This window comes from Phyllobates terribilis, unplaced genomic scaffold, assembly GCF_046119375.1.
Source record: "Phyllobates terribilis strain yellow unplaced genomic scaffold, ASM4611937v1 Scaffold_1__5_contigs__length_1240528914, whole genome shotgun sequence".
Lineage (NCBI taxonomy): Eukaryota > Metazoa > Chordata > Amphibia > Anura > Dendrobatidae > Phyllobates > Phyllobates terribilis.
The window spans coordinates 570,862,467-570,872,770 of record NW_027362761.1 but is presented as its reverse complement, the minus strand read 5'-3'; the positions used below and the strand labels follow the sequence as shown (position 1 = coordinate 570,872,770).

At 34.4% G+C, this 10,304-nt stretch overlaps 1 protein-coding gene across 8 annotated transcripts in view; it reads left to right on the top strand.

Annotated features, from left to right (window-relative positions):
- TCF4 (transcription factor 4) overlaps positions 1–10,304 on the top strand; it is a 565,467-nt gene that overhangs the window by 398,309 nt on the left and 156,854 nt on the right. The gene's annotated exons all lie outside the window — the stretch shown is intronic.

The following is a 10,304-nucleotide window of genomic DNA, read 5'->3' as shown; positions in this document are numbered from 1 at the left end:
TGATTGTCAGGGAGCGCTTTTTGTTGTTTTTTTTTTTTTTTTTTTTAAGACAAATTAACAGCTCCTCACTTAAATATATTTGTGCTAATGATTTTATAAATATTAAAATATATATATATTTTTTTTATGACTTAAAGGACCTGTGAATTTTTTTTTTAACATCTTAGTCCATTTTTTTGCCATTTTTTCCCACTTATTAAATTAATGATACAAAAATACCTGATACATGAGATTAATATTTTACAATAAGAAATTTTAAAAAATGTTAAAAAAAAATGGAAATATGACAAAAATCTGTTTTTGATCCAGCAGTTGTGTTTTTCAACATCGTCATAGATTTAAAAGGCGTCCATACGATATCAATTATTAACTGTCTGATCAGCGTCTGTAGCTAGGCGAAGCATTATTATCATAGCTGATATGGGGTAAGAATACAATCAGTAAAAAAAATATATAAAAATTTGGCTTCATTTTACAAATTTATTAAAACTAACAATTTTTGTCAGGTTTGTCAGACGAGGATTTAAAGACCATACACCAATGTTATTGGTCCAGCAACAATACGCATATCTACTTGTCCATGGTCCAGTTTTTTCGGGGATTAGTAGATGTAGCAGCTGTTTTTTATTTATTTATTTATTTATTTTTTATTTATTTTTTTAAAGCATTCCCCATATTATGTGATAGCCCGCCTTTTGGAACATATACCATGTTTTTATTCTTCTATTATAATTTTTTTTTTATTATTATTATTTGACGTGATCACGAAAAGTTAAAATCAGATTTACGACCTATGGAAATGTAGATTTTAAGAGTAGTATTGCCTGGTAAATCAATATATGGAAAGGTCACTTCCTGTTTTCTTTCTGTACAATTTTAAAAAATTACATTTTTCTTTCAAAATATACGGAACTATCTTACATACTTATTCATTTTACTATATGTTATAGAGAAAAAGGGGTTGACTATTTTTTTTTTCATTTTGTAAATGTATATATTTTGGGCTAAAATTCATTTTTGCCATCAGGTTTTATTAAAAAAATGTTACACCGTTTGGCTATTATAGACTCTTTTTGATTCCCTGCATATACAACTTTGATGTGGTCTATGGTCATAAATCAGCTGAGAGGAGCTCAGAAAAGGATGGATTAAAAAAAGAGTTACAAACTCTCCCATTGACCTTCAAAATGAGCTCACCGATTGTTTCTCAGTTAACTCCTTTTGCAGCCAGCAATAGACAGTGCAATGTTGGACTGTTTGGCTTTTATAGACGCTTTGTTTCCCTGCATATACAACTTTGATGTGGTGTGTTGTCATATTATCTAAGAGGAGCTCAGAAAAAGACAGATAAAAGAGTTACAAACTCTTCCATTAGACTGTCAGAATGAACTCACCACGGTTTCTCGGTTAACTCATTTTGCAGCCAGCAATAGACAATGCAATGTTGGACTGTTTGGCTTTTATAGACGCTTTGTTTCCCTGCATATACAACTTTGATGTGGTCCCTGGTCAAGAATCATCTGAGAGGAGCTCAGAAAAGAGCAGATTAAAGAGTTACTAACTGTTCCATTGGAGCATCATAATGAGATCACCGATGGTCTCTCAGTTAAATCCTTTTGCAGCCAGCAATAGACAGTGCAATATTGCACCATTTGGCTATTATAGACTCTTTTTTCCCTGCATATACAACTTTGATGTGATCTGTTGTAATAAATTATCTGAGAGGAGCTCAGAAAAGGACAGATAAGATAGTGATAAACTCTTCCATTGAATGTCAGAATGAGCTCACTAACTGTTTCTCAGTTAACTCCTTTTGCCAGCAATAGATAGTGCAATGCTGCACTGTTTGGCTTTTATAGACTCTTTGTTTCTCTGCATATACAACTTTGATGTGGTCCCTGGTCATATATCAGCTGAGAGGAGCTCAGAAAAGGATGGATAAAGGAGTTAAAAACTCTCCCATTGGACCATCAAAATGAGCTCACCAACGGTTTCTCAGTTAACTCCTTTTGCAGCCAGCAATATTGCACCGTTTGGCTTTGATAGACTCTTTGTTTCCTTACATATACAACTTTGATGTGGTCATAAATCAGCTGAGAGGAGCTCAGAAAATTAGGCTGTGTTCACACGATGCGTATTTCATGCGTTTCCGCGGCGTTTTTGCAGTTGCGTAAACGCCGCGGAAACGCATGAAAAACGCATGGTAGAAGGGAAGCAATGTTCCCCAATGGAAATCCGCATGTGCTGTGCCCATGATGCGGATTTTTCCGCAGCGTTAACGCTGCGGTCAAAAATCCGCAGCATGTCAATTAATTTTGCGGAAACGCGGCGATTTCGCCGCCATTGACTTGCATTAGAACGCGCCAATTCCGCAAGACAGCATTTGTACTTGCGTAATTGGCGCGTTCTAATGTGCGGATGGTACCTGGGTGTAGAGGAGAGGAGAGTCTCATCCACACCCAGGTACCATTAAAAAAGCTGTAAAAGAAGAATAAAATAAAAAATAAATGTATTCTTACCTTCTGTCGGCCCGCGCAGCGCTCCCGCTTGGTTCCCGGCACTTGCAGTGAGTTGTAGGACCTGCGCTGACGTCAGAGTCATGTGACGGGTCACGTGACGCTGACGTCGGCAGGGCTTTCAATTCAAAGTTGCCGGCAGCCGGGAGAACGGAGTGAGCAGGACAGCGCGGGCCATCGGAGGTAAGTATATACACTCTCTCGGTTCACACTGTATAAATCCATGCCGTTTGCATGGATTTATATAGTGTGACCTAGTTATCAAGCACTTTCCAGGTGATGCTAACATCGCCTGGAAAGCGCTTGTCAATCTGCATGCGGAAACGCATGTGAATCTGCATGTGGATCCGCATGTATTCTGCAGGAAAAACGCATGCACAATCTGCATGCGTTTTTTCTGCCAGGGAGATGCAGAAATGATGCAGAAATTTTCTGCTTCATTTCTGCATCGTGTGCACATACCCTAACAGATATAAGAGTTACAAATAGAGATGCGCAAACCCAACTGTAGAGAATGACACTCTGCTTCCTATGGCAGCCCCCTAACCCTTACTGCAACCATTTTACAGCACCAAAGTTCCGGTCCCCATTGACTTATATGGGGTTCAGGTTCTGGATCAAGTTCGAGTAGAATTCTGATACCCAAACTGAACTTTGGATTAAAGTTCAGTCGAACCTGACGAATCCGAACAACAACGGGTCTGCTCATCCCTAGCTGCAAACTCTCCCATTGGACTGTCAGAATGAGCTCACCGACGGTTTCTCAGTTAATTCCTTTTTGCAGCTAGCAATAGATAGGGCAAAGCACAGGCCGTAGAAGATAAACGGTGCAAGGTTTTTAATGATGTCCAATTACAAAAATGATTTTTAGTAAAAAAAAAATAAAACTAAAAATACACTCATTTACGTGAGAAAAAGAAAACGACCCCTTAAAGCCCATAAAACGAAACCAGGATCGACCACAAATGACCTTGTGGAGCTCAGAGATAACCACTGATATAATATCCACTTTAGTGGATGTTTTTGTTATCTATTTTTGCAAACCTGGCCTTAAATGTAAGTACTTCCTCTGCACATTACATCACCGCTTTATGGTTTTGTGGCGGATTGGAGGGAAACATCTGCCGGCGGTGGGGTAAAGCCTAATCAGCAACTGGTCATCACCAGTTCTACGAAAATAGAGAGAAGCCGCAATCGTTGACATGGGAAACTTCTCTACACTCATTTTTTTTTTTTTTTTTTTTTATTGCTTGAACGTTATTTAATAGGAAAGAACGGAAGTTGTTACAAACCATAAACTTTACACTTCAGAATGATTGATGGTAACATTATTTATTAACTTGAATTTTTTTAAACTGCCTTTTCCGAGCCCACGTTTATCGTTTTCCCCTTTTCTAGCATTTTTTTTTTTTTAATTATTTTTTGAACTTTGGAATTTTTAGAAAAAAATATATATATTTTTTTATTTTTTTCCGCATAGGTTTTTCTTTATCGCGTCCACGTTAATGATGTTTAAATAATGCGCGTTAGCGGTATAGAATGCTATACGGGAAAATGTTCAAAACGATACATTTCCAATTGACGGTATTATATAGTTCCTAGGTGTAATTAGAAGACAATGGTCTCTTTATTTCTGTCGTGTCTTGAAGTCCCGATTGCACAAGCGCGTTCATACAGTATTCATTATAACGAGAAACCGTAGGCCGAAATCCACGTTTGAGTCATCGGCCCAAAATCTGCTTTCACGTTGGCACAACCATCAAATACAGGGCTCGGAGCTGCAAGATTGGCAGTAATTGGACTCTCACAATTCATCAATTCGTAGGTGTCTAAAAATTCAATTTTTTTTTTATATTTAGTCAAAATTCAATATTGGGAAAGCAAAGATTGAAAACTATAATATCATAAAATAAAATATAAAATTAAAAAAAGAATACTTTTAACACCAAATAAATGGTTAATTATACCACTTTGGGTAATTTGGTTGATGGGATTGCCCATTAATTTGTACCAGAAACTTTTTTTTTACTATTATTACATAGTAGGATATTATAATGCCGCATGTGGTGATGCAAGTACTACATGTACTATAAGCCTATAGGTTCCTAATGGGATCGTAAAAACATCAAAAAGAAATCTTTTCTTTGGTTTATCCTGCTTTTTTTTTTTTTTACCTTTTGCTTTGTGTCTCTTTTTTTTTTTTCCCTTTTTTTTTTAGACATGCAATACTTTCCTTCGTCCTACAGATGTCACTGTTGTAATGGCTGTTTATACTAAGCCCTTAGACAATGGTTGTAGCATCCTATTATTATAAAGGATAACAAATATGTATGTGTTTTATCATAGTTTTTATATATTTTTTGTATTTTATATTTATTTATATTATTTATTTATATATTTTTGCTATTATTTATGGACTGTTTATATATCTATAGATATATAAATATTATTGATATTATACAAATTATATTTATTTATTTTTAATTTATTTATTGTACTTTTTATTTTTATATTGTATTTTATATATTTTTTATATTATTTACATTTATTTATATATTATATATATAATTTATATTATGTCAATAATATTTATATAATTTTCTATTTATTTTATTGTACTTTTTATTTTTTGATTGTGTTTTATATTTATTTATATATTTATATTATTTTCTGTTTATTTTATTGTACTTTTTATTTTTTTATTGTATTTTTTATTTATATATATATTTAATATACATATATATATTCATTTATTTTATTGTACTTTTTATTGTATTTTTTATTTATATATATTTTTAATACATATATATTTATTTATTTTATTGTATTTTGTATTTATTTATATATTTATGGTATATTTATATTATTTTCTATTTATTTTATTGTACTTTTTATCTTTTTATTGTATTTTTTATTTATATATATTTTTTTAATAAATATATATATATATATATATTTTTTTTTTATTGTACTTTTTATGCTTTTTTAATTCATTTTTATGTTGTTGTTTTTTTAATGTGGCCACAACAACAAAAAAAAAAAACATTTTAAGCAACTAGAATTTTTATAAACATGCATTGTTTTTTTTTTTTTTAGAAATACCGGCGCTATCTCTTTCAATCGAGCAAATTTTTGCATTTTGGGAGCTTACATTGTGTGGAATTATACATTTTGTATAGGTAACCTTGAAAAGGATTGGATATTCCCATTACTCAGTCATTGCTTTCGCACCTTTTTTTTTCCTAGATAAATTTTTTTTATAATTTGTACTTTTTTAAATTAATTTTATGCCCCCTCCCCCCCATTTTGTACGCCGGTGTTGGTGAAGAGTGCACTGGAATATGATGTGCTGACTTCATTAAGAGAGGTGCGTCTGCTGATGAGCTTGGAGCATCCGCCAATGTGTTACCCCTTTAAGGCACTGACGTAGACTTTCATCATGAATTGGGGAACAATGCTTCTCTGCTAACTTCCAACCAGTTTTCAAGATCTCCCTCTAATTGCAATGGACGATGTGTTCCAGCTTTCCCTGGTGAATGGAGTTAATGTGAGGGGGTATAAACTGCCGCAGGTGGTATTTATGGCCACCGTATAGAACAGGGGGCTGCATTCACCTACGTAAAACCCAGAACACTAACAGCTCTGCTACTTTACTGTGCAAAGGTCTGCTGCTTTCTAAGGTAAATGTTATTCCACATATGTCTGCCCCTTCATTAAAACTTACTAAATTATTGGCGAATTGTGAAAGTTTTACCCCCTCTGCCCACCCCCTCCCCTCCGCGCGATTCTAGACGGAGCCATTAATGAGTGGAGCATACTGCCCGGTATTCATGGCGAGGGCAGGGATAGATGCCAGCAATATTCTGACGTTTAAAAAAAAAAGTTCACTGCGCCATGTGCAACTTCTAAAGCCCCCAATAAAGTCTGTGTCTTCAGGCGACTTTCCTCGTAGGCCGAGCGCATAATCTTGTTTTAATTTAATTAACATCCACGTTACATGCCGCGCGCTGTCCTGGAGAAAGGTCCCTCTCCCCTCCCCCGCACTGGTCCACAAGTACGGCGTGGCCCCTTCAATGGTCGCTTTCTATGCCTCAGTCTGATGTCGTATTGCTGCAGTGTCATGGGCTGGGACATGAACTCGTCTGCTCCGTGATATTATACTGAAGTCAGGTGTAACTTACTGTATATGTATATAGTATATATATGTATATATGTGTGAGCGACATTATCTACCCAACTCTTATCTATCTATTGCATATCAGTCTAAATATTTATCTTTCCATCTCCTTGTATCTGTTTGTCTGTGATATCTATCTGTCTATTATCTATCTAATTCCCATCTATTTCTATCCTCTCAATTCATCTATTATCTATTTATTATATTCACATCACCCGTCCATTGTCGGACAGGAACCTGAGATCCACCTCTTACTTCCCAGCATCTGCAGCTCCTCTTCTCATTGGCCGGCCGAGCGTGATGTCACATGTGCCTCATGCCGCAATGATGACATCACACCAGGCTGGATAGTCAAAAGTAAAGGTGTGGATGTCGGGAGGTAGGGAGCCGTCCACCAGCCACCGATTACTGTGTGGACAATGGATTGGGCTGTGCAAATCGATTCTTCTATATATCAATCTATCTATTATCTATCTATCTATCCATATATCTATTATCTATCTATTATCTATCTATTATCTATCTATCTATTATCTATCTATCTATTATCTATCTATTATCTATTATCTATCTATATCTATCTATTATCTATCTATCATCTATCTATTATCTATCTATTATCTATCTATCTAATATCTATCTATCTATTATCTATCTATCATCTATCTATTATCTATCTATTATATATCTATTATCTGTCTATCTCTGATATGTATCAATATCTCATTCATGTATCTATCTACAAAATAGGAAAACTAGAACAATACCAGAATACCGATATTGGTGCCAAGCCCCCCTGGTAATGACCAAATCATCCAAATATAAAAAAAAACAACTGGATGCAGGACACCAAAATTAGTTAAAAAATTAGTTTTTTTCACTAATTTTGGTGTCCTGCATCCAATTGTTTTTCATATCTATCCATCTATTATCTATCTATTATCTATCTATTATCTATCTATCTATCATCTATCTATTATCTATCTATCCATTATCTATTATCTCTCATCTATCTATCTATCTATTATCTATCTATTATCTATCTATCTATTATCTATCATCTATCTATTATCTATCTATTATCTGTCATCTATCGATTATCTATCTATTAATTATCTATCATCTATTATCTATCTATTATCCATCTATCTTGAGTCTACATGTCGTTCGTGTGTCTCTCCATTTCATTCTTCCTCTTCATCATCTATAAGAAGGCTTCTTCTCCTCTCTCTTCTGCATTTTGTCTTTCATGTTCGTCTAATCTAATTTCCCATAGAATATTCTGCGGCCTTTGATTCAGCATTTCATCTCCCTGTATATAAGTGTGTATAAGGGTCAGACAATTGTACGGCAGGTTGTGTCTATGATGTCGGGGTCTCCAGTCTCCACATCTGTTCTCCGTATATCCCCCCCCCCTTCCATCCTCTTTCCTCCCCAGCTTCCATTTTTACGTTTTCATACACCCATTGACCTGTTGTCGCCCGTCCTGGGGGTATAGGACAAGCCGGGTGGTGGAGAGGTTACGACCGTGATCCTGTCACACTGACATCTAACTGTTTTAATGACAAAAAAATCTGCAAAGCATGAAATTGGAATGAAATGTGTGATTATAATTCAAGTACTGTTTACCCAAAGCCCCGGGGACTTTGTGAATAAATACAGAGCAAGTGAGTTAGATAAACCTCTGCTTATTCCTTATGCTGTTCTAGGAAAAAAAAAAAAAAACCTACGGGAGGGGCGGGCGGAACTTTCTATGCAGAAACTTTTTTTTAGTTGCTGGCAATAGTCGCCATTTATTTGCTTCTTCTCTTCCGCCTTTTGATACCACGCGACGCTGTAAGAAAATAGGTATTGTGAATTATTAAAGTTGATTCTAGGAGAATAGCTCTACGCTCGAATGGCATTTATTTCGGCATATGCAAATGATTTAGTTTCATTTGGGATGAGTTCCCAGGAGCCCTTCTTTCCTATGATGCTCAGAATTTGGCAAGCGCCAGCTAGCATGCCTTTCTTTTTTTTTGTATTTTTTTTAATTTTTTTTTTGGGGGGGGGGGTGGAGGTAATTTGGTACAGTGACTAGAATATAAAGGCCTTCAGTTTCCCCCTCTTATGATTTGTGAGAGATTTATTAATGAACATGGAGAAAAAAAGGTACCAAGATTTGCGTCCACGTAATGTGGTCTGATCGTCGTTATCGACTAGGGATTTTTGTTCTTTTCAAGTGCGGTCAATTTTGGCTTTTTCTTTTTCCAGATGAATAGCCGGAATACTTCTAGTATTATCCCACATTGTACTTGGCGAAAACGCTCAAGAAAGGGGTGACTGTTCTCGTTTAGTACTTGATTAAAAAATAATAAATAAAAGTGTGAACAACAAAAAAAATGTAAGATGTAGGTGAAAAATAAGAAGAAGAATAGTTAAGAAAAAAAAATCAATATATATAAAAAAAACCCCACAGAAATAAGAAAAAAAAATGTAAAGAAAAATAATAACCAAAAAAAGTAATGAAAAAAATAGTAAGCAAAAAAATGTAATAAAAAAAAGTAAGATAGATAATAATAAATAATAAATAAATAAACAGAAAAATTAAGAACAAAATAATGAGCAAAAAAATGTAATGAAAAAATAAAATAAGCAAAAATTGTAAGACAAAAATGATTTTAAAATGTAAGAAAAAATAAGCAAAAATTGTAAGAAAAATAAAATATATGGAAGAAAAAATAATAAAAAAAGTAAAACAAGTAAATTGAAAAATTATATAAAAAATAATCAAAAAATGTATTAAAAAAAAATAATATAGATATAGATGACGCTAAGGTGAGATTAATGACTCCAGGCCTGATGAATAGTAATGTAATAATGCATATATACATATATATATACGTATACATATATATAGGTATATATACATATTATTATTTATGTATTTTATTTATATATTTTATATATTTTTTTTATGATACTCATTACAGTTTTTCTGGATTGCATGATCATCCCCTGACATTCTAGTAATTTTTTTATTATATTTATATAGATATATATATATATATATGTATATACTTTTTTTTTTTTTTCACCTTTATAAAAAAAAAAAAAATCTTGCAGTTGGGAGGAGCAGTCCAATATATTTAATTCCTTTGATTTTCCCTCTACGTTACATCGTCAGAATCACATACTGGTTCTTTTCAACCAGGTCAGAACATTTTTTTTATTATTATTTATTTATTATTATTTTCACCCCTCCACCCCCCCCCCCCCCCACAACCCCACCACATATCCCACCACCCCCCTCTTTCCTTTTCTGAACTGGGTTCCCAAGCAGCTGCGTACAATGCTGGGAGCCTGCCAGGAGCAGAGACAGATGGTATAGTTATTAGATGTGCATCATACGAATCCCTTCCTGCCACTCGCTTTTTAATCAAATTAAAACAAAAAAAGAAAGAGAGGGAGAGAGAGAGAGAGAGGGGGAGTCAATTAACTGCATTTGTATTCTGCACAATTATGGACCCTCTCCTACTTTTACCCCTAGGCAGTTAAGTGGAAATTTTAAGGGAAAGCAATAAAGGAGGAGGTGTGGAGGGGGGCGCTAAAAATCCAACATTTCCACGCCA